This window comes from Nomascus leucogenys, chromosome 11 (genome assembly GCF_006542625.1).
Source record: "Nomascus leucogenys isolate Asia chromosome 11, Asia_NLE_v1, whole genome shotgun sequence".
Taxonomy (NCBI): domain Eukaryota; kingdom Metazoa; phylum Chordata; class Mammalia; order Primates; family Hylobatidae; genus Nomascus; species Nomascus leucogenys.
The window spans coordinates 24,079,106-24,103,290 of NC_044391.1; the positions used below are offsets into that span (position 1 = coordinate 24,079,106).

Here is a 24,185-nt window from a genome sequence, read left to right on the forward strand (position 1 = left end):
AACGATAGACTGGATTAAGAAAATGTGGCACATATACACCATGGAATACTATGCAGCCATAAAAAATGATGAGTTCGTGTCCTTTGTAGGGACATGGATGAAACTGGAAAACATCATTCTCAGTAAACTATCGCAAGGACAAAAAACCAAACACCGCATGTTCTCTCTCATAGGTGGGAATTGAACAATGAGAACTCATGGACACAGGAAGGGGAACATCACACTCCGGGGACTGTTGCGGGGTGGGGGGAGGGGGGAGGGACAGCATTAGGAGATACACCTAATGCTAAATGACGAGTTAATGGGTGCAGGAAATCAACATGGCACATGGATACATATGTAACAAACCTGCACATTGAGCACATGTACCCTAAAACCCTAAAGTATAATTAAAAAAAAAAAAAAAAGAAATTACTGGAAGAAAAGAAAATATTAGAAATATGGGTAGTGATGAAGCAAAGAATCTGAAATGCTTCACTCAAAACCTCTTGAACTGTGGGAAGGATGGGGAAGAGAGTATGTCAAATGAGATCCCTGGGAAGAAATGTGAGCTTGATAGCTTGACCAACAGCAACAAAATGACCTGACAACTTACTAGAAATGCAAATCCTTGGGCCTCACCTTAGACTGAATCAGAAACTCTGGGAGTGGGGCCAGCAATCTGTTTTGACAAGCCCTTCGGGTGATTCAATTGCTGATTAAAGTGAGAAAATCACCCTTGAGTGCAGCAAGGAGAGCAGTGTGTTGGGATGATATGAGAGGTTTAAAAATCTGTCAAATAACAACAACAACAAAAATCCTTGTCCCTGTCATCAACTTCCATGTCATGAGGATAAAAGGGAAGTTTGAAAAATTATTTGAGAAAATATGGTAAGACTGGCAGCAAATTGTAACTTTAAAAATTAGTTGACACATTAGGCAAGCTTCTACCACACTTCTTTCTTACCCAGATTCACACACACAAACCAGGCTGTCCAAAGCACAGTCCTGCTTAATTAGATACTGAGGAGCCAAAACTTTTCCACCCCCTCCCCTCAGTCCCTAAGACACAACAAATCAGTTTCCATGATTGCTGTTCAGCAGAACCAGGCCAATCTGGTTTTCTGCAGCTTGCCTATTAAAAAGTGCCTTTCACACCCTCCTGGTTATGTACCAAGACCTTTGCCCTTTTGTGGCTTAGCAGAATGATTTATTTGTGTCATTAGTCAATCTATTATTTCATCCAAAATATTTCCATTACCTGAAATAAACCTGCAGTCCCAATGATGAAAGCTGTGTCTCTCCTCACTTTTAGCAGTGGTGGTAAGTTGCTGGCAAGATACTCAGGTACTTAAAACTTTTTTTTTTAATATTTCTACTCATTACTTTTAATGGAGCAAAGCTAATCTTCTTTGAAGAAATATTTCGGTCTTTGACTATAAATATTTTCAAGCCATTTTCATAAATTGGGGGCAGCAAAAGAGATTCTGAACATTATCTCCCACCCACTCTCTCACACTTCTCACTGGTATTCCTGTCTCTTATAACTCAACTTCCCTTTGGAGATCGGGACTTTGTTGTCCTTCCTGTCTCGTGGCTGACATAACATGTAATAATCTCTCTGCTGCAAATTTCCACCCTAAATCACAGGAAGATATGAAACTTAATAACCTTTAAATCCTTTGTGATGCTCATTCTCACAACACAGTGTATATTCAGTATTTACTTGTCTCTGAATATATTAGAAACAGCTATTTAAAATCCAACTCTCTGATGAGCTCAAAACAAGACGTGGGACCCTAATGAGTATGTTACAGTAAGAGAAAAACAAAGCCCTCTGAAAGAAAGGAAAATAAACTGTTTTTCCTTCCTCATTTTCTCCCTCTGAGGACTGAACTATGTCATACTTCTGCTTTCTCTTTAAAAAGACAGAAACTCTTTATTCTTTAGAATTATGATGAAAATAAAGCTTTTTACTAAGGAATCAGTGACACATCCACTTTTTCTAATATTCCATTGACAATTAAAGCAATGCTCTACCCTAGAGAGATGATGTCACTCTCCAGGTAATTTAAACCAAAAACAAAATAAACATAAATAAGCACACTGACTATTGGTATCTACAATTTTGAAAAATATATCTGCTGGTATGCACCTATTATACAATGAGGTATCTTTTATAGATATGAAAATTACTGGTCCACCTTCAAATTTTACCTTCCCCATAAACTGGTGACCTTCAGCCATGGCCTCCTTTATGCACTGTAGGATCCTACTTTTCAGACCATCTGAAAATCTTTACAATTTTAATTTATACTATTTGTTCTAATACAACTTTTATTGGCTTGATATGTACAATGAATCATTTAAAATTTTATTTGATTTTTCTACTGAAAAGTTTATTTGCTGTGACCATGTGGACAAAGACATCAAAGACACATATCTACAGAATGGTGGAAGCACATTTAAATCAGTGGCATTTCTCAGCTTCTAACCATTACTAAAATTGTGGTTTGGGATAGTGAAATAAGGTTTGAGATTCATATAGAATTGTGGGTGAGAGATAACAAAAAGAAGCTTGGGGGATGCAGATAGAATTTGTCTCAAGCTCCAACGTCATCACTTAACAAGATGAACTACTTTAACTCATGCTTTAATCTGAGTTGTAGTTTTCTCATTTGTAAAATGAGGATCATAATAATTACAGAAATAGATAGCAGTTATTGACTGCTATATGCCTTGTGCCATGACCAAATTTTTTCCTACATTATTTACAATCCACGAAATAATCCTTTAAGATAGAAACAATTCCTTCCTAAAAGGAAACTGAGGCTAAGAGAGGCTGAATAATACTAATAAGAAGTATATCCTGTTGTATTTCCTTTCTGTTACAGTAGCACTGTGTCACGGAGTGTTGGGTGCAGATCAAATGAGATGCTGAATGTGTAAGCACTTAGCAGGTTGCATGTACATGACTCAGTCAAAGTTTAAGTGTTTTGTATCTGAACAGTGCTATTCTATAAAAATATATTCATACACTAATAACATCATTTTCTTTCAAGTATAGCCTGCATCCTTGAAAATTCTTCAAAAACCATAAAACGGTACTGCCTAGCATAAGGCTTAATCTTGGACACTCTTACAGAAGTTGCTTTGGGTACCACCCTTTATTCCCTAATAGCATTTTTGCTTTTTCAAAAGGGCCCAGATTTTAAAATTTTCCAAATGAATAAATACAATTCCTTCTCCAGTGTGAGGCAGGGGACATAGGGTTAAGAAATTTATAATTTTTAATTAAAAAAGTTTAAAAAAATACTATCATCAACTATCACCATCATTAGATAAAAAGAAGGGATATTTTTGATCCAGAAGAGAAAGGATATAATCCCAGAACAAAGTGTGATTCTTTAAATTGAACATACTTAATGGTAAGAAAAACTCTTAAAATTATCTTCGATCTTTTAATTTTGCTGCCAGACAGTGAAACCCTGAAACCCTGTCATGGATCAGCATGGATCATTAGACCACATTTGAGAACCACTGTTTTAGATTAAAAGCTGTGTGAGACCCTGAAAAATCACAGGCTGTTCAGCAAACAGGCCCTGGGTAAGAATGTGTCCTCTGCCTTTAGTAGGAGTACAGGAAGGCGATTCAGACCGTGAGCTCTGTAGTTAGGTATTTTAGGTTTCAATCCTGCCTCTGCTTCTGGTTATATGATCTCTATGTCTCTAAGCCTCATCATTTCCTGGAGTTAAAATGGGTATAACAATAAATCATGTAAGTCTCATAATAATATTATTATGAGAATTAAATGGAATGATTCATCCAAGAATCTTTATAAATTAAGCCCTCAATAAATGTTAGTTTTAAATTTAACTTATTAATACTATTATTAGTAATAACAGTATTATTTTTATTCTTATTTCTTATGATTATTAATTTATTTAGCTTCTTTGATTTTCAGTCTTCATATCTGTAAATTGGAGATAAAGTACCTAGTTTTCAGCGTTGCTGTGGAGCCTAAATGAGGTAATGCATATTTGTATATAGCTTGGCATGTATCAACAAACCTGATAATAGTGTTAAAAGCAAAACATATGCACGATTTTCACTTAAAGACTGAGCAATAGGCCGGGCGCGGTGGCTCACGCTTGTAATCCCAGCACTTTGGGAGGCCGAGGTGGGCGGATCACGAGGTCAGGAGATCGAGACCATGGTGAAACCCCGTCTCTACTAAAAATACAAAAAATTAGCCGGGCGTGGTGGTGGGCGCCTGTAGTCCCAGCTACTCGGAGAGGCTGAGGCAGGAGAATGGCGTGAACCCGGGAGGCGGAGCTTGTAGTGAGCCGAGATTGCGCCACTGCACTCCAGCCTGGGCCACAGAGCGAGACTCCGTCTCAAAAAAAAGAAAAAAGAAAAAAAGACTGAGCAATATCTATTCAGGAGCTCTACTTAACAAGTATTATAAAAAGGAACAACAACAACAACAACAAAAAACAATGAAGACATAATTAAAAAAACACCTCCAGCTTGGATATGAGTGATGGTAAGACGAGACATACTTGCTTTCTTTCCTGCATAGGCTTATATTTTCAGGTGTCCTGGACAATTCAAGGAGTCACCCATGGTGCATTTATCTCCCACACCTATTGCCCACTAGTCATCATTGTGATTATATCTGGAACCCAACCCTTTCTTTTATTTAATGTGGGGCAAAATCTGGCCAGCTGGAAGATTCTGGACAGTGATGGAGTAAAACAAACAGATAAAATCAGACTGTATTACTATAATCTTGGCTCTTCAATAAAGAATATCCTAACAATTTTCTAATTCATGGGGAAATTGGATAATCTAATGTAAGCAGTTAAGGTTTGAGATCAATATTCTTTCTTTTATTATTTTTAAAATGAGCTGGAGCAATGAAAGGGAAAAAGCTTTGGACTAAAGCATGTTCAAATATAGAACGTATGAAAAATTTAAAAACAGTAAATAAAAGAGCTAAAATTATATTAGAAAAGAAAATAACCTCAAATATGGTAAAGAAATTTAAAAATATCAGAAGTACTAAATAAAAGTCACTTGCAAAAGGCTGTGTAACCTGAACATGGAAGTACACACAAAGTTTCCTTTGAGTATTAGAACAAATCCCTCCCGTTGCACAAGTACACAGAGTGCCAAGGTAGTCATCATATAGGGAAATGAGACCATTTAGAACACATGGAAAAGAGTCGCCATGCTCCAAAATAGATCTTGGAAAGTTTATCACTTCCAAGTGAGTGAATAGGAAACTTGACTATTTTTAGCCTAATTAAAATTCAATGTATTTTTTACTTGCCATTTTTAGACCACTCTTTTTCTCTCCACATCATTAAAACCACACATACCATGGGTTTCTGACTAATTTTCATGTAAGTAATCAATGTATAGTTTTGAAATTCTATTTAAAGCCATGTTTTGCTAAGAGTTGTATTCTGCGTTTTGTTAGTAGAAATTGCACCTTTAAAATAGTAAAGCAGATTAGGTTTTTGCATTTGATTCTAATTTTTATGAATGAGATGTCAACCTGGCAAAGCACAATTTCCCTTTTGTGTAAACCACAATGCAGAGTGGAATACTATAAGCCTCAGTACATCCCATGACAGTTGTAGAGGTTAATATTTAGAATAAATAAGAAAAATCAGTATTTAATTCTCTTGACTTTCTATCCATGGATCTGCTGCTCAAAGGCACACAAAATGCAAAACTGAAAGACATTTTATATCATAACGACAGAGCTTTGGCTGTCATACATTTATAACGAGCTCACTTCCCTTTTCTGATTTACTTACATACTGGAGCTAGACCTCCTTGGTTCATTTCCGAATCCATCATATTAGCTGTGTGTTCTTCAGTAGGACACTTACCTCTCTGTTCTTCAGTTTCCTTGTGAGTAAAAGCGTGCAATAGTACCTACCTTAGAGGGTGGCTGTGAAATTTAAATACATTAAAATCGACAAAAGGCATAGAAAATTACTGGCTCATAGTAAGTACTATGTGTTAGCTATTATTACCATTATTGTTATTATTGAAATATTTCAATGTCTATTTCATATCCGAATTTTCTTGAAAGTTTTCACAACTTACTTTTTTTTTTTAGAAAGTAGAAATTACACATTTGTGGGAATCAGGGGTTGATCAAAGTTTCACACTCGTCTCTGTTTAGATTATATTCCAATCAGTGCCAACACTATCACTTAATTTCCGAGAATCTACCAGAAAGAGAGTACTTTGGGAACTAAGTGGTGAATGTGCAGGGAGAGACAGAGTGCTGGTGAGCAGGTCAGATGGAAGGTTGTTGGAGTGGTCCAAGTGATAGATGACAGTGGTCTGGCTACCTTAGAGGCAGTGGATATTAAGCTTTTAACATGCTTAAGTTTAGTATAAAGCTTCTTCAAGTTTGGGAATAAAGACTCAAACACATTTGATCAAAGAACACATCATTAACATTGATAATACACTTTTTTTTTTTTTTTTTTTTTGAGATGGAGTTTTGCTTTTGTTGCCCAGGCTGGAGTGCAATGGCATTATCTCAGCTAACTGCAACCTCCGCCTCCTGGGTTCAAGCCATTCTCCTGCCTCAGCCTCCCAAGTAGCTGGGATTACAGGTGCACACAACTACCCCCAGCTAATTTTTTGTATTTTTAGTAGAGATGGGGTTTTGCTATGTTGGCCAGGCTGGTCTCGAATTCCTGACCTCAGGCGATCCACCTGCCTCCCAAAATACTGGGATTACAGGAGTGGGACACCACACCCAGCCAATTTTTTTTTTTTTTTCCTGAAGGTAGTCCATGTTTACTTCACTATGTCATACTTTGCAGAAAGCAGGCGTTGTAGGAATAGGGCAAAATAAAAGTAATTAATTTTGAAGTAGGGGCAAAGGGGGTTTAGAGAGATATTGTGGAAAGACTCAAACAATGAGGCTTTTCCTTAGGAAAGCCAGCTTCTAGAATAAATGAAAATACTATATGAATGGTAGGTGCAGGACAAACTAGGAGAAGGGGAGGGGACATGAGAGACAAGTTCTGCCTCTTATACAATGTAATGCAGAGCCACTCTTTTTCATGTGTTTAACTGTCTTTGAGGTCATCTATAAGTACATTAATGCATATATTTTTCTGCATTTCCTTATGGCTCCCTGCAAATTTACAGTTCCTTTAGGGAGAGCACTAGATGTGGAGTCAGAAGGCTGGAGTTTTCATGGCAGAACTATTACCTCCTGGTTGGAAAATATGTCATCTCTGCTATGGTCTCCTCTTTAATGAATGTATTGGGCTCCTGAATAATAATAAGGGTAAAATATTAGTTATCAAGAAGATACATAGCATTACTTCAAATGCTAGAAATGTCTCCTTAACAAATTAAAATGCAGACCATAACTTCCAGTTTTGATATTTGTGGACTCCACATTGCTACTCTTCAAATATGCCCAGATATTAATATTTTAGTAGCTGAGAAGAAAGGCTAAGTTTCTCATTGACCTTGTAGTCACTAAAATAACACATCTAATTTGACGAATATATATTTTCCTCATGGGATGCAATACAATTGTTTTCATTTTGAATGGGAAAAGAAGCCACCCAGTAAATTCTTATTTTTTTCTAAATTGGCCCTCGAGCAAGGATCATTCACCACTTTGCTGGGATTTTGCCTTAGTGCCACCTTTGCAGTCTACGTGATGTTAGAAATGAAAAAGTGGTCTAATATCCTGACCTTTCAGTCTTGTAGTAGGCCCAGTGAAGAAGGTGCTAAAGCAATTTGCATTATTATATACCCTGTGCCATGAACTTCTGTGAATCTTTGGCTAAAGAGATTCCATTCCAATGTCCATAAACACCAATGTTTTCTATGATACATCCTCATACTTGAAAGAATTCTATCTGTCAGACTTAAGGTTAGAAACAAATAATTATGCTGGAAGTTGGGTTAATTAATGGATGAGTCAAGTCAATCTAAAATTTAAATTTGGCAGCAGTACAATTTTCCTTTCTTTTTCCCTTGTTGCCTGCATTGACTTTATGAACACCTCACTAGAGAGGAAATCTCAAAAAGCAAAGCTTTTCTTTAAAAATTATTATTATTAAAGAGATTTTTTTCCTATAATACAATAAATATAATTTTCATATTTATTAAGAGCTGACACCAAACTAAAATCCATTTGCAATTAAATTTACTTGATGTCTGCCTACTTAATAGACAGATTTGGGACAGACAATAAAAACCTATGAAATCCTAGAAGAACTATATCACATTTCACTTTTTTTTTTCTGTGCAGTAATGTTATGTTTGTATACTTAGCTATCTGGAATGTAAACTTAATATGAAGTGTGATCCTGAACTATTCCAGGTTACACCAAAAGGCTGGAATTTGGTTATAGGTATAGTCACAGTTCCGGTGGCCTGATTGAGTTGGAGAGCTGAGTTTAAAGCCTATAGAGACTGGCTGAAATATCCATTGAGAGAGGCTCCTAATTCTGTTACTTACAGGCTCTGATCATCTAAGACAATTAATATTCCAATTATATTAAAATAAAGAGATGTCTAAGTCGCCCTCAAAATTCCATTTGAGTACAGTAGCAGAGAGACCATAGTCTTTTGGTTTTAGGCGAACTTAGGTTTGAGTTCCAGCTCTGCCACTCAGAGATGTATGAACCTTGCTGGGTCCTTGTAAGTGTTCTGCCCTGTTTCCTCACCTATGGAATGGGCTTGATAATATACCATATGATTGTCTTAAGAAGTCACTGAGTATCATTGTATCCTGCACACAGTAAGGGCTCAATGAATAGTAGCTGTTTTTTTTATTTTCTATTTTTAGTTATACCTGGGAAACCTAGGAGGTATTAATATTAACTTGCGGAAAATCAGCTATTCAAACAATTTAGGATTAATTGCTTTCAGGGCTTGGATCCACATTAGGAAAATGAGAAGGAAAAATGTTTAGTTTAGTTTTGTTTTTCTTGCCTATAAGAGGTATAAATACCACCTAAGTAGCTCCAGCCTAGTGCAAGAAGCAGAGGAGAAATAGAGGTATGACTTTGTGATTAAGAGGGCAGAGGGCTGTTGGGAAACAGTTCTGCATGATTAAACTGAATACTATGTTCTGAATATGTGTGCTATGTTTTAAATGCTCACTAAAGAAAACTAACTCAAACCCGAAATACAAGAATGAATGTTAAGAATATGAATGAATTATTGGTTTGGAGGAAGTACTACAGATGAATAGCTGAAAGCTCTGGGGAAACAGCTAGTTGATAACTTAAAACAAGAAAACTTTAAGCCTCAGTGTGCAGGAGGAAAAAAAAAACACTTCATTTATGGACACATTCAGGGAAGTTTTAACTCATTTCTCTAAGAGAAGAGAGGGTCTACTGGATGTGCTGGGACAAAGAAATAATGATAACTCTGTCCTTTGTAATCTGGTAGAGAAATAAGAAAATAATACAAAAGGGAGATTAAACCACCATAAAACAAGTATAAAATGGTATAATTTGTGATTCAAAAATTGCTATATTTGGCCTGAAAAATTTATCTAGGCAACTTTTTTTTATAAAAAGGTTTTTTTTTTTTAAATTATACTTTAAGTTCTAGGGTACATGTGCACAACGTGCAGGTTTGTTATATAGGTATACATGTGCCATGATGGTTTGCTGCACCCATCAACTCGTCATTTACATTAGGTATTTCTTCTGATGCTATCCCTCCCTCAGCCCCCCACCCCCCAACAGGCCCCAGTGTGTGATGTTCCCCGCCCTGTGTCCAGGTGTTCTCATTGTTCAATTCTCACCTATGAGTGAGAACATGCCACTGTCCTTGTGATAGTTTGCTGAGAATGATGGTTTCCAGCTTCATACATGTCCCTTTTTTTATGGCTGCTCTATGCAACTTTTAAGTACACAAACAGTCTGGGAAATATTTGGTATATGCAGAAATCCTATAATTTCCAGATCATTATTATTGAGGGCAGGGGCTTATAAACTCATTTTTCCCCAATACACTATCATAATAAAGAGATTAAGAAAATTATTTCAATGAATGCATGGCAACAGAGAAAAATACTTTACATACTACATGGGTATTTAATATATACCTATATATTCATACACACGCAAACACACACAGCTCACATGCATGGGACCTCTGGAAACTCTAAAACAAGAGATATCAATCATGATGTGATATGACATCTTTGTTGGGGGGATTAAACGCTGTCCAGGAAAGGCTAAAAAGAAGGAAGCAGCATGTAAGGTAAGCTTTAGGAGACTGCACCTTTCAAAAAGGGAAAATAAAGTAAGGCAGGCGTCTCTCAAAATGATTGAAATTATTGTGTACAATCAGTGTCTCCATTTCCTCACTTCACATTTATTTCTCAACCCACACCCAACTCATGACTAAAATTGCTCTCAATTAAATCCAATTGCGAGCTCTCAATCCTTATCCCACTTTATCTACTGGTAACATCCCGCATGAGTGCTCGCTTTCTCCTCCCTGGCTTCTATAAAATTACATTCTCTCTCTCTCTCTCTCCTGTAGTCTTTCATCTCTGTCTTTTTTTTGCAGGATTGTTTTCCATTTGCCTTTAAATAATGGTGTTTTCCAGGATTCTAAGATGTTTTACTTTTCTTTTAATTTTCTACCTTTAATTTTTTCCTCTATGTTTTCTTTCTTTATTCCCTGTTTTTACTTCTCCAGAGATAATATGCTTTATTCCTATGCTGTCAGCTGAAATAGATTCACTATGTCTCTTAAATTTATATTTCTAGTACCAAATTCTCTCTTGAGGCACTAATTTCTATATCCACTTCTACTTAACATCATCACATGGATGAGCCAAAGACATTATTTTTTTTCCTCCAAATTCAACTATTTATCTTCCCTCTCCAAAATATTCCTTGTCCCAACTTGGTGAATGACATCACATCTCTCTTACTATCCATGAAAGAGGCCTGGAATTCATCATACAATTTTTCTGTTTCATCTCACCTCTAACTTCTGTTGTTCACCAAATCCTACAAAATCTCTCTTTAAAATAATTTCCTTTTTTTTTTTTTTCCTTTTCTGTCTCCAACAAGGAGGCCCTAATTGATTCTTCCCTCTGTCACTGCAGCAAGGCTGTGGGCGTCCAGTTAATCTGTATCCATCCTTTTTTCAATCTAATATGCCTCTTATTTTCCACCAGAGAGATCTACCAAAATGGCAAATCTGATTATTTCAGTAACCTATATTAACTCCTTCAAGGACCACCACTATCTTCCTGATAAAATGCAAACCCCTTAGTATGGTAGGCATGCAAGCTTCTTTGTGTATAATCTGTGTCCTTTAGACCCTGCTGGGGCAACAAAAATACCTGTAGTTTCCCCAAGTCACCATGTTGTTTCAAGCCACAATCTGGTGTCCTGCCTGTAACACTTCATTTCTTCCCCTCTTTATCTAGCTCATTCTGTTCTGTCATTTCAATGCTGACTCATATGCCCTTTAGGTTAACCTCCCTAGAAAATTTCCCTGATGCCCAGGTTAGTTGTCCGGCTAGACACCGTCATGGCATTTCTCTACTGGAATACATACCACAGGGCTGTATAATGTTTGTTGGTTTGTCTGTCTTTTCCATTCCCCATGAAACCAGGATCTGTGATCTGTCACAGTATCCCCTGACTAGGACATAATAGGCACTTAGTACATATTTATTGAGTTTTAAAATATGAGCAAAGCTATTAGGATGGAAATTTGTTAGACATGTTATGGGAGAAGGATTAATACATTTTAAGGATGGAGGAAGGTAAGATTTGAAATGTTGAATTCTGAACCACCGGACAAACAAAGTGCAGGGAGTGAGACTAGGGTTGCAGCGAGACATGAAAACCAAAGAAAAGCAGCTCTACAATGGAACCATTGATGTAAAGGAACACACACACACACACACACACACACACTTCAATTTTGAGGCAGAAGAATATAGACTGAGGTTGACATGCAAGGGCACAGGGTTGAAAGTGAAGAATGGACTCCAAATCAGGAGTCAATTTTTCTGGTGTAACTACAGCTTCAGAACTAAAATTAAGGAGCTGTTGAGGTTTTCTACCTGACTTGGATAGGAAAGCTAAACTAGGATTATACCATGAAACATCTTAAATACCAGGCTGAAGAGGGGTTCTAAGTCTTGCAGTCCTTGGACCATTACTGAATAATTATGAACAGAGGGGGAGAAATTAGAGATTAGAAAACAAGTCTAACCATGTTCTGTAACACTGAACTCAGCACAAAGAAACTTAATGTGACTGAATATTAGGAGAATAAATGTTTTATTAATGATAAAAACTTAAACTAGAGGTGTGGCAGTGATACTTAGAGGAAGAAAAGTGTAGCATCCACAGGAAAAACTGGAAGTAGCCTGAGACTTGATAAGAGAGAGGAAAGACATAAATTTTACTGAAACAGTTAAACATAAATTTCAGTGAAATGGAATAGTTAAATATTTCACTGAACCAGGTACTTTATTTCTTTGAGAAATAAGTCCTTGAGTTTAGATTATCTGTGTTATTCTGGTACAAAGAAATGCAGTTTATATGCTATTTTTAAAAAATAAACAGGGACTTTAATTTTTAACAAAGACAGAATCTTATACCTCAGGTATCCACTGGTACCCTGGAGGTACCAGGCAGCTGTGCAGAGCTGCAGGCATAGGCTAGGAAGTGCTGCCAGCTTCAATGAGGTATATGTTGCCTTGCCAACTTGTATTAGGGACATTTTTCTGTATTCTGTGATCCACTTTTTCTTCCCTGAAACATTTTTTTTTTCTTAAAAACAAAAACAAAACTACATTCTAATCAGACAACACTGTTTTTGAAAAGCCAATTCAAGAAAATTACTGTCAGAAGTATTGAGGAACATATACTGATAACATTTTTTCTACTGATTCTTTGCCAATGTTCTATCTTCATGATTCACTTTTAACATAAAATTTTAAAGATCTCAAACCTCTCTATATTGCTGGTTTTCTAAATGTATAGGGGAAGCCAGAAACATATTTTAATATGATTTTCTGTGTTTTGATACTAGAATTGAAAACAAGTTAGTATCATCATGAAAACACAAAATCTTATCACTTGGTTTTATAACACTTATTATATGAAGCTCTGGAAGATCACATTCACATGGAAAAGCACATAGTTGTCACAGAAATTATGCTTTTAATTAAGTAAAAGATCCATACCTGATTGGGATGATTACTTATGTACTTGTCATTCTCTACTAGACACGACATCCTTGAGGATAGGGATATGACTTATTTGCCTATGTGTCTTCAAGCTTAGTGCAATGCTTGGCATATAACAATCAAAATTGTTTTGCATGAATGACATTTTAAAAAATATAACACATAGAACTTACCATGTACCAGACACCTACCCAAATGCTTTACAAATATTAACTCATTTAATTCTTATTCTACAAAGAAAATTAAGGCACGGAGAGGTTACATTATGTGTCCAAATCACACAGATAGAAAGTTATGGAGCCAGAAGTCAAACTCAAGCAGAGCTGTGCCAGAATTTGTACTCTTAACTTATATTATCTCTAAATAAATGCTGCTGTTAAGTTGTAAAAAATACAAATATGTATATAAATATATAATATAACCCATCATTGAACTTAAAAAGACCTGGGTTCAAATATATTTTTAATTTACTTGGTTCGTGGCTTTGAGCAAGTTCATTAATCTAATGGGTCCTCAATTTCATCATACATAATAATAATAGCTTGTAACTCACAAGGCTACTCTTAGCTTAAAACATAATTTTTGTAAAAGTACTAGATTATCATTGGCACCGGGTATATGGTAGTTAGTGTGCCAAGGGGAATGATGCTATTTTCCTCTTTCTCCTCTTTCAAAAGGGTACGTATTTGTACCTTACACATTATACAGGTCTTAAGCAAAAGGAGATGAAATTGTATGTTTCATCAAGTATTATTTTCAACATCTCTTAAAGCTAGAGTTCATTTACTAAAGCATTTTCTGGATGGGCAGATCAATTTCAAACTCAATAGCTTGTTTTCTGGATAAAAAATGTTTTTCCAAGAAGCTGTTATGGTCTAAATATCTAATATCAAATATTAAAATATTTTTCTTCTAATTGTAAGATCAAGTTATACATATATACGTATGTTTATACATATATATTTCTTTTTTTTTAAAGAAAAATCTATTTGACCAGCAATATAACAAACAGCATTTATTTTTATTCAAAAGCCTCCCACATCAATGAGTTCTACCAAGTCTGGTGGAAACCCTCTTGGTCAGTGGCTCTCAATCCTGGTTGCATATTACAATCACCTAAATAAATACAACAAATTGCAGACCCTTTCCACAGATATTCTGATTTGATTGAATTGGGGTAAGGTTGAGCATCCGTATTTTTTGAAAGTTCTCCTATTAACACTAATTTGCAGCCCGAGTTGAGAATACTGGTTTAGATTATCATTGAAACCATTACCGGTCTCCTATTTCCATTTCACTAGGACTCTAATAAAAACCAACAGTAGATAATATTTTCATTCATGTTAACATTGACAGAGTCTGAGAGGTTCATCAAGAACAGAATTGCCATGGCACAACTAAACTAATAGTTAGCTCCCTTTCTTCAACTGATTAGAGCAAATGCTCTCCATCCACCATCAATCATTACCTCCAGTTTCAAAATGAGAAACAGAAGACGTATTTATATCAGCTATTTCTTTTTAACTTTGAGAATCATGAAACAAAACAACTCCAAGATTATCTATGTGTTCTTATAAACTGGTTATAATGAAAATTTCTTGTTTACTTATTGTGTTGATGTAGCCAATGAATGAACTTAGAACATTTTATAATATGACCAGATATTATTCTTGGGCTATAGTTCATAAAATAAACAACAGGTTAGAGGCATTGAACCAGAACAAATCCTGGCTGATGGATGTTTTGAGTTATGTTAAAATATTGAGTAGAAATGAGTATCCACTGAGAATATCAACTTAAACTGTAAAGGTTTTACAAATCTAATCATCTTAGTTTCTCTCATAATACTGCTGTATAACCAGCAATCTCAACTTTTTAAAGCTGAGTTATTTTACTACTGAACTCATAGGCTAGCAATATCCTATTAGAAATTACACTTTATAAATTCCATAATACTAAAAGCATTCCCACTTTGTCCTTAATGGTAAGTCAACTGGCCCAAATACATAAAATATTTGCTTTCTATGATCATTTAAGACAGACTCAAACTCGGACACTCTGTAATTTAAAGATTAGCTTTAAGAACTACATTGTAAAACTTTGACTTATTTTGAACATTTCACTTTCAATCACCGAATAATTTCAACAATTAGCCTTACATAGATAACTTGATTCCGGTTAACCACAGCCAGGAAATAGGGTCTCCTGAAGATCGGCAAGTGAAACCCTGCGTTCTCTTCTTGCATATATCACATAGTATTAGGTTAAAGATTTCATATAAAACTTTTCTTAGGTAGATTTGCTAAATAAAGTCTGTATGATAGTTTACTAATCTCAATTGTATTGTTGATTTTTGACTTGGACCTCAAGGAAAATGAATGTTTTGAGAAAAGGAATTAATTTGTTACAGCTTTTCTTGATGTCTTTCACCCAGGCTTGGGAAGAGCATCATGAAAAAGAGTACTCTTTTGGAAACTATGCACACAACATATTTTTCCTAATAGGTGTGAAGAATGGCTGCTATGCATAAATGATTGTTGGAAAACAATTCTCTGTAAAACATGACTTAACAAGCAACTCCATTCACTACTGTGCTCATTTCCAATATCCAGAACAACCATGACACATCTTATAGATGCCGATATTACCTGTTTGTCAGTTAATAAACACCCTTTGGGAAAATTCACAACTTTAACCCCCGTAATTTTCCTACCCAAGAAGTTGGAAAATAAAACTTTTGAGGGAAAATTGATATGAACAACATAGTAAAAGTCACAAGAAATCAGATGATTCTTCAATACGAAACCATAAGTTGTTGGCTCTTCCCAGGACACCTATTTTTCTTTTTTCTTTATCAAGGGTAAAGTAAAGCATCTAAGACCTAGCTGACCCTACATGAGAACCACAGGCACCACAATTAAACCACATTTCTATAATCAAAAAGCAAGGTGCCTATAGCACCTGCACTGTTAAACATCCCTTGGACACCCCAAATCGTTAAGTCCCGCTCATTTCCAAACCCTCCTTACCTGGAATTCTGTCACTGGGCGGCTGGGCACAGCTCAACAGAAGCAAAGGGTGTTCGCAGGTGTAGCTCCAGGGACTCTGGCGCTCAAGCTTCAGCGCCCATCTCCTGGGCAGGAAACGTCAGCCGCAGGGTGAGGTGCGGACGTGCGCACCTCTCCAACCCGGGAAGGTCCGCCAGCCGCGCGGCGCAGCCCACCCAGAGGCTGGGGGGGTCTGGCTTTCCTAGTTTGATGTGAGAGCAAACTGCGTTAGTCTCAGTCCTCCCTCTCCGCCCCTCTCCTGGTTTTCTGACACTTTAAATCTGTCTTAGGTGGTTCAGACCCAAGTCTAGGTTGTATTATCAGCTAAAAGACAACTGTTCTTTCCCCTGGCTTGCTTTCTACCCCCCCAGAGTCCGGGAGGCTCACCTTCCCGGCGCCTTCCTGCGCTCGCCCAGCTGTGAAGCTGTGCGCAAACTTCTCCTGACTTAAGAGTCTCAATCCTAGCCTGCGCTCCCGCCCCACCCCCGCCCGCCTCCTCCCGACAGGCGGCAGATGAGGTGGCTGCAGAATTGATGAGAGCCGGCCCCCCTTCCCAGACCCCGCCGCCCCAGTCAGCCCCCTCCTGTCCCAGGAGAGGGAGGGGCGAGCTGGTGAGCTCCGTGCGCCTCGCGCCAGCCCCAGTCGCCCCGGCCCGCGAGTGGGGCTGAGCTCGCGGCTGCTGTCTCGCTCCAGTCGGGGCTGGGGCTCACCCCGCGAGTCCGGGAGACTAAAGCGCCGCGTAAACATAGGAAGCAGGCGAGGGACCCGAGTTAGACCTTGAGTAGGGAGGGAGAGGGGGGCGACAGTCTGGGCTGGGAGACAGCTTTCTGGAAGCCCTATCCCCTCCCCGGGAGATGCAAATTCCGGAGGGAGGTGAGTTTCCACAAGAACCTTACCTCAGAGACGTTGTGACCCTGGCTTCTTCAGCACCAGGGAGCCTGTGGAGGGAGGGTAGGTAGTGGGCTAGGTAGTGAAAGTGGGGTGAGGGCGTGGAAAGGCGGCTGGCTAAGAGCTGGGGTGCTAAAAGGAAAAAAGAGCTGAGAGGAAGGAGATGAGAAGAGACACTTTGGGGGTCAGGCAAGCCCTGGGAGAGCGTCCGGAGTTGGGCGGCTGTAGGCTGGGGGCATAACTTGGATTTGGAGAAAGAGTGCCCTCCGTGTAAGGGACTGCTGGTGGGCACAGTGTTTTAGGGTGAATGAAAACAGAGAGGACGGCGAGGGAAGGCGGGGATATGGGGTGCCTGACTTGGTGCCCGACACTGCAACTCCTCTTCTTTCCCCCTAAAGCCCTCGATATCAGCAGGAGTCCGGGACAATCCAATTCCAGGCGGGGCGCAGCGGAGGCTGGCAGGCGCGCCCTGGGAGGCAGGCAAGTTGATTCCAAGGACGAGTCACCCTCAACCTCTTTTAGCCCACAACTCGGTGGAGCAAGGCAGGAGCCAACACTTTTTCCCCTAACTCTGTTTAGGCGGTGTTGGACTAAGAAAACGGCATCCGGTGAGTCCCGGGATTACAAGGTGGCTGTGTACCGTCGAGGTTACTAAACACTGTCTCCTTGGCAAAATAAATAATAGCAATCATTTAATAGGAGGGGAAGAAAGCCAGACGGCAACAGCACACTTTCCCTGGTGATTTTAGATTCTCATAAGCACACGGGACAACACCGGATGACAGAGAAGGAAGTGTCCTCTAATGGAACTGCAGCCCTCACCCAACCATCCTTGGAGCTCTTCCATGGAAACATCAGTGACTGTAGGCAAAAGATACGCCCGTTTTATTTTGCATGCTCCTGTTTTATTTTGAATCCTCATGCCCCACCCCAGAGAGACAACAGGGACCCCTAATTTGTGTGGTTGAGGCTTTCAGGAGATCCAGTGGAGGACAGACTCAAGGATCAGATCAGCTCTCCCACCCAACATTCCAGGGATTTTGTTTTTCCAGGCTCCCTCCTCTATATACTCCCCCCTTCCCTGCCACCTCCAGTCTGGTGACCCAGAGGGCTGTGTGTGACTCACTGTGCATTCAAACCCTAAGGCACTGCCTCACTGCAGAGGAAGATTGTATAGTCCCTTCATTCCCAGGATAAGTGAGAATGATGTTGTTAGCAGTAAGAAATGTGACTAGGAAAGGAGGCTGGGCAACTGGGAGACAAGGAAGCCTCGAAAGGTACACACACACACACACACACACACACACACACACACACAAATACATACACAGTAACTTAAACAAAGCCTGTATAAGAAACCCTTCCGAATTCAGAATTTAGATACGAATCTTCACTCCGTGCTGGGTTGGGTTCAATCTGTCTTGGGTTCAATAGCTCCCTGCTTTCCAACTGCTCCTGACCTGCCAACACTTGACCATGACCTCCTTTAAGAATTCTCTTTTGCATTATTAATTACCTTTTTTTGGTGCAAACAGCAGAGAAATATTAAAGTTGTTTGAGAGTCTCCTATGGTCAACTGCTGGGGCTAAACATTGAGAATTTCTCAGGTTGTAGCCCAAGTCACTGAAATAACAATGATTCAGGGAGATGATTGCTGAGTAGAAAGTGTTGCCGCCCTCGGCATTGTGTGATAGAACAAGTACAAGGAGATTTTTCTGCTGGAGGTTAAATCCTAGGGCAGCCTACCTGATACTGACAACCAGTATTCCGAGAGCAGGATGGGCTTGATTCTATAAATCTAATGAACATATGTGGGATGCAGCCCTTAACCATAATGTAAACAAAGCAAAGTCTAAAAGTTATTGAGAAAAATGGCATGGGTGTATTATAAAACTTTAAACTGTTTGTGGTCTAAGCATAAGCAACCTTAGCTGATTAAAGTGTGAACTGTGTTAGATACAATATTGGGGGAAACAATGAGAGTTCTCTGTAGGCAGAATATTTCAGGGAAGGTGACACAACAGAAGCAAGATCAGAGATGAAGCTCTCTGGTACCCTAAGAAGATTAAATTGACTTCGTCAGTAACAGATATTTATTGAACACCAAAGGGGTTATGTACCTGTTGGAAACTCTTGGATTTTACAGAAATTTAACTCTACTGATTTCTTAATATTATCACAGTATTTTCTACATGGACACAGTGTGGTAAGTTTTTGGAGGGTGGATGTTAACATGGGGATGGTCTGATAAGGGGAATTGGCATTGTTTTGAAAATGTTATGAGACCCATTACTGGATCTTGAAATCAAGTTAGTGGGCATAAGTAACATTTAAAAAGTGAAGTGGAATAGGATAGAAAATATCAGAGTTCATCACCATTTGAAAGCACAAGAGTGGTTTCTTGAAACTTGTCTTATTTCTCTCTCTCTCTCTCTCTCTCTCTGTGTGTGTGTATGAAATTGCAAAGTAAAATGTATTTCTGTGAATCACAAAAATATCTTAAGACACTTGGTTAGAATAAGCTATTCTTCAAGTGGAATACCTTATATTTGCAAATAAGCTTTCAAATGAAATTAGTTCATCAAAGGGGCATTCAGAAAATAAACATCTTAAAATGTGGTAGTCACACATTCCTGGTACTTTTATTGATTATTTATTTTAAAATCCCCTGTCTTTATGATACTTTGCCCCTTTCTCTCTGTCCCTCTTCCTCCTTAGAAAATTTCCCCTTTGGACAGTTACTAATTTAGGGAGAAGTATTCTGTGGATCTTGTCTACAGACTTTTCAATGCAAACTCCACTTCAGTTATGAAACCCTCCATCCTCATTGCTGAGGGTGTGAAGTTCTGCCACTAGCAAAGGGTTATCTGACCTCTCAACTCCATCTTTCCAAGCAAGGTTTGCCAGAGTTTGAACCATACATATCACTTTCTGGACATTTATGGTTCGAGAATTCAGTGACTTTTCCTTAAAAATCACTAAACTTTTGAATTTCAGTGAATGGAGGGAAGATTGCCCATTATTAAAGACTAGCTCTATTAATATCTATTCCTGTTAAATATGGTTAATGTGAGGGAGGTCACACTTTGTAGAGACTGAAAAAAGTCATTTAATTCTTCTTGGAAAAAAATTGTTATAAGGTTAAATAGAGTTTATTCTCTTTTTAACAGGAATTAAGAGAAAAAATTTCTGGACTCTCTCAGGAAGCCAATGGTTAACTTGAATAGCTCCTTATCAGCAAAGTTTTCCTTACATTGAAATCCAGCTCAATCCATTATGCTTATGTGTTGGTAATTTAGTACATATTTAACACCACATAATGTCACAACACACTTGGCTATCCACTTATGGGGGACCCAAAAAGCACAATATGCAGCTCCTACCCTCAAGAAGCCCACAGTCTATTCAAGAACATTTGTTTCTTCCTCTTGTAGCCTCCTTCCAAATAGACAACAGCTGGTAATTATTCTTTATATGATTACTCTACCTAGATTTACAGGCCTCACCATGACAGGTCAAATAATAATTTGCCTTAGTGAAAAATAAATGTTTTCCTTTGAAAACAATTTGAACTTCGACCTGATAAATCATGCTCTCTTGAAGGAAGTGTACTGCTTCGATTTTCCACCTGTCTTTCAGAAATAGGAGCTGGGGTACTTGTAAGTCTCTCTTCTCTCCTCATCTTTCCAAGGGCGTGACACGGTTCTATTTCTCTAGAGAACGTGTCTTTTGGCATGGAAAAAACAAATTCCACTTGAACTAGGAAGTGTCTTTCCAGATTGTACTTACATAAACTTCACTTTGGTTAACTGTTAACTTAACGTGTAAATAACTCAGAGTAGGAGGAGATGGCAGGGACTTACACCATAAAGCAGCAGCAGAAACTAATTGCTCCATCTCTGATGAAGTTCAGAAATATCCATTTCCTATATTTTAAATAATATTCTAAAGGGAAACCCAGGAGCCAGAAAAAATACTGCAGAAGCAAACGTACGCAGACATTCATTCATTAATTCATTCAACAAATAATGAAAAATTGAGGCCTCAAAGCTTATATTCTAGTGGGAAGAGGGAGATAGGTAATAAACAAAATAAGAAGTAAATTGTTAATTTCAGATACTGAAAATGTTAAAAGATCATTGACAGAGGACTGAGAGGCAGGCATGGGGTAATGCTATTCTAGGATGGCCAGGAAAAGCTCTCTTTGAGCTGAGATGTAAATGAGAAGCCAGTCATCATGAGTTCTGTAGTAAAATTCTCATGAAGTGCTGCTTCACCTCCCTTTAAATAAAAATAAATAACATTTGGGTCAGGAATCTACTCTTTTGGGATTGTGATGTTGTGTGTGTGTGTATGCACATATGTGTCTTTGTAAAAGGCTCTTTGTAATTTATTCCTATTTAGTCAGTGCTCAGGAATCTAGGAGATGAGAGGCATGAGATAAGTAATGATAATTTTTCTGTACTTCTGTGTTGGTCTATATAAAGTTAAATTAGGAAAGAACCCTCACATGGCACTAACTTTTTAGCTTAGATTGTCTCAGGATATGTTTGCAACATGCTAAAATGCAAAGAAATATGGAACTTCCCCCAGAACTAAAGCAAAACTTATCTTTAATGTCTACAAGTCTTACTTTTCTGTTTTCTGATTACAAATCAACAGTTCTATTAATTTTGCCTTACTGAACATCTACTATGTGCTGAGCATTTTATTAAGCATCTTAATGCATTTTCTTATTTTAACTCTATGAGGTAGGCACAATTATTATTTGCATTGTACAGATGCAAAGACAGCACAATAAATGATTTGACAAAGGATTCAAGATTCTAACACAGGCAGTCTAACATATATATTAATACATATTCAGCTAATCCTTGTTCAGTTACTAACAGATGTAAGTCTACTTATAGGTAAAAAATAGCCAGGCATAAGATTATTTTACTAGGCAATTCTATACGTATTCACATATTTTTAAATGACAACCAAACACAAATCTTTCAAACAAATAATTTCCAATTCAGTCACAAACTGAACACCTAGCCATCTGAATAACAGAGAGTTTTGTCTTTTCACCTGAGTATAGGCTAATGGAGAAGGCATTTAAACAATTAATAAATAAAATTCAAACATCTGCAGCAGAAGTATTTCCCAGTGCCCTGGGAGCTCAAAACGGAGGGGATTAATTCTGCCAGGAAGATATTTGCTTTTACTAGTTATCGTCTCTCTGAAATGTAATACCCCAGCACCAACAGATTCTGGTGTGAGTGAGTGTTAGGAACACAGAGCTACACATGCTCCAGAAATGGACTTTTCCTTTTTTACTGTAAGAGGTGACATTTAAAATTACATAGTAAATATATGTGAATGAAATCGTGTAACAGTGGAATATGTTGTCCACCCAACTTTTCTTTGGATATTGCATTTAAACGTTTATCACAGATTCTTTCTACTCCATAGTTCAAACAGAAATGTTATTTGGGTGACAATTTGTATGGCTGGGGCATTTAAAGCATAGAAAAGAAAATGAAATCAGTACAAAACACTGAGAAAAAATATTTTTAAGGCAAAAGAAAAACAGGAAGTGTAACAACCCAATTGCTAAGTTGGAGGCCGAAAACATACGAAAATGTCGTAGAATTTGGGATCTGCTGTCCCATCAACACCAGTCCTGGCTGGCAGGAGAAGAAAGAAAGAGAGAACAGAGCGATTAAGTTTAAGCCCTTAAGGGCTATGAAATCAGATGAGCTGCTCTAGTTTTTGTAGGCTTCTCTAATTTTAAAAAAATCCTGTGATTCTAAATGACTGAAGAATAGGCCCATGATAGGCATTTATAAATACTTCAGAAATTGAGTTTAATTGCATATATTACTCAGAAGGGAAGACGATGAGGGTGCACAAATGTTTCAAAGATAGAAACTGAAAAGAGAAAAGGAATCTTTCGCCATAAAGAGAAAGAAATGACCAGGAATGAGGGAAGGGTTGGAGAGGAGAAAGGAAGTGGAAGAGATGTGGTATTTTATCCCGGGGGTGATTCTTAAACTCCCCTGGTCACTGAGGTTGTCATTCTTAAAAGTTGATTACAAAGTACTAAATTGATTACAGATTACTATATATGTTGTGGGGAAGGAAGTGAAAATCACATCTTCAGAAGCTCACTAACTGCTTCTATCACTTTAGCTTCAGCTTTTACCAGCTTTCTCTTCTCTACTTCAAAGGGGGGCAGCATTTTCCCATGTCCTCTGTATTCCTGCTCTATTTAAAGAATGTTTTCTCTCTCTTATTGTTTCTTTCAAATATCTCTTCATATTTTACCTTGTCATTTAACCCTTTCTGATATTCTTTTCCCATATACTCAAAATCTCTCCTCGTACTTGATGCAGCCTGCCTTCACCCTTCTAAAAAATACCTGTTTTCTTTTTTATTACTCAGTGATGAGCCACCTAGATTCTCAGCTTTTTGAAAGCAGCTCTATAGTAAAATATTATTTAAAAGGAAATATTTTTATTTTTATCATGAGTCTGAGTTGAAATCTTCATAAAAATGGCCAAACCAAAATCACCCACTGTGATATGTAGAATGATAGATTTGGTTAAGGGATTTAGGGTGATGTTTTAATGTGCTGCAGATGACCTAGGGATCTTGCTAAAATGCAGATTCTGATTTTCATGTCAAGAGTGGGGCCTGAGATTCCACATTTCTAATGAGCTGTCATGCTGGTGAAATGTTCATGGGTCGTCTTTTAAGTAACAAGGCTTTAGAATCATTCCCCGCAAATGCGCATATCATCTTATAAACTTTATTCTTTTAAAATTTGGAAATATACTTTAGTCTATAAAATACGTTACTGCATGACCATGGAAAGTAGGACTAATTCTGGTTTTCTTTCTCTCAGAAATATCTTCTGAACTATCTGTACTGGGAATATGGAGGACAGGTGCCCTAGGAGAGAGGTGGACATGCCCCTTGTGGTGGATGAAGTTGGGAAATAAATTAATTTGTGGGGGATTTTATGGGTGTGCTTTATT

General features: G+C 37.9%; 1 protein-coding gene across 3 annotated transcripts in view; it reads right to left on the minus strand.

Moving 5' to 3' along the window:
* CALCR (calcitonin receptor) overlaps window positions 1-16,698 on the minus strand; it is a 159,089-nt gene extending 142,391 nt beyond the window's left edge. For 2 of the 3 annotated variants that reach the window (XM_030823076.1, XM_030823075.1), the window contains exons 1-2: window positions 16,660-16,698; window positions 16,255-16,474 (exon numbers count right to left, since the gene is read on the minus strand). The gene's annotated coding sequence lies outside the window, so the exon portion shown is untranslated. Of the gene's footprint in view, window positions 1-1,240; window positions 1,529-16,254; window positions 16,475-16,659 lie in introns of those variants that run through there. The other variant, XM_030823077.1, reaches the window with a different exon arrangement.
* Window positions 16,699-24,185: the final 7,487 nt, after the last annotated feature.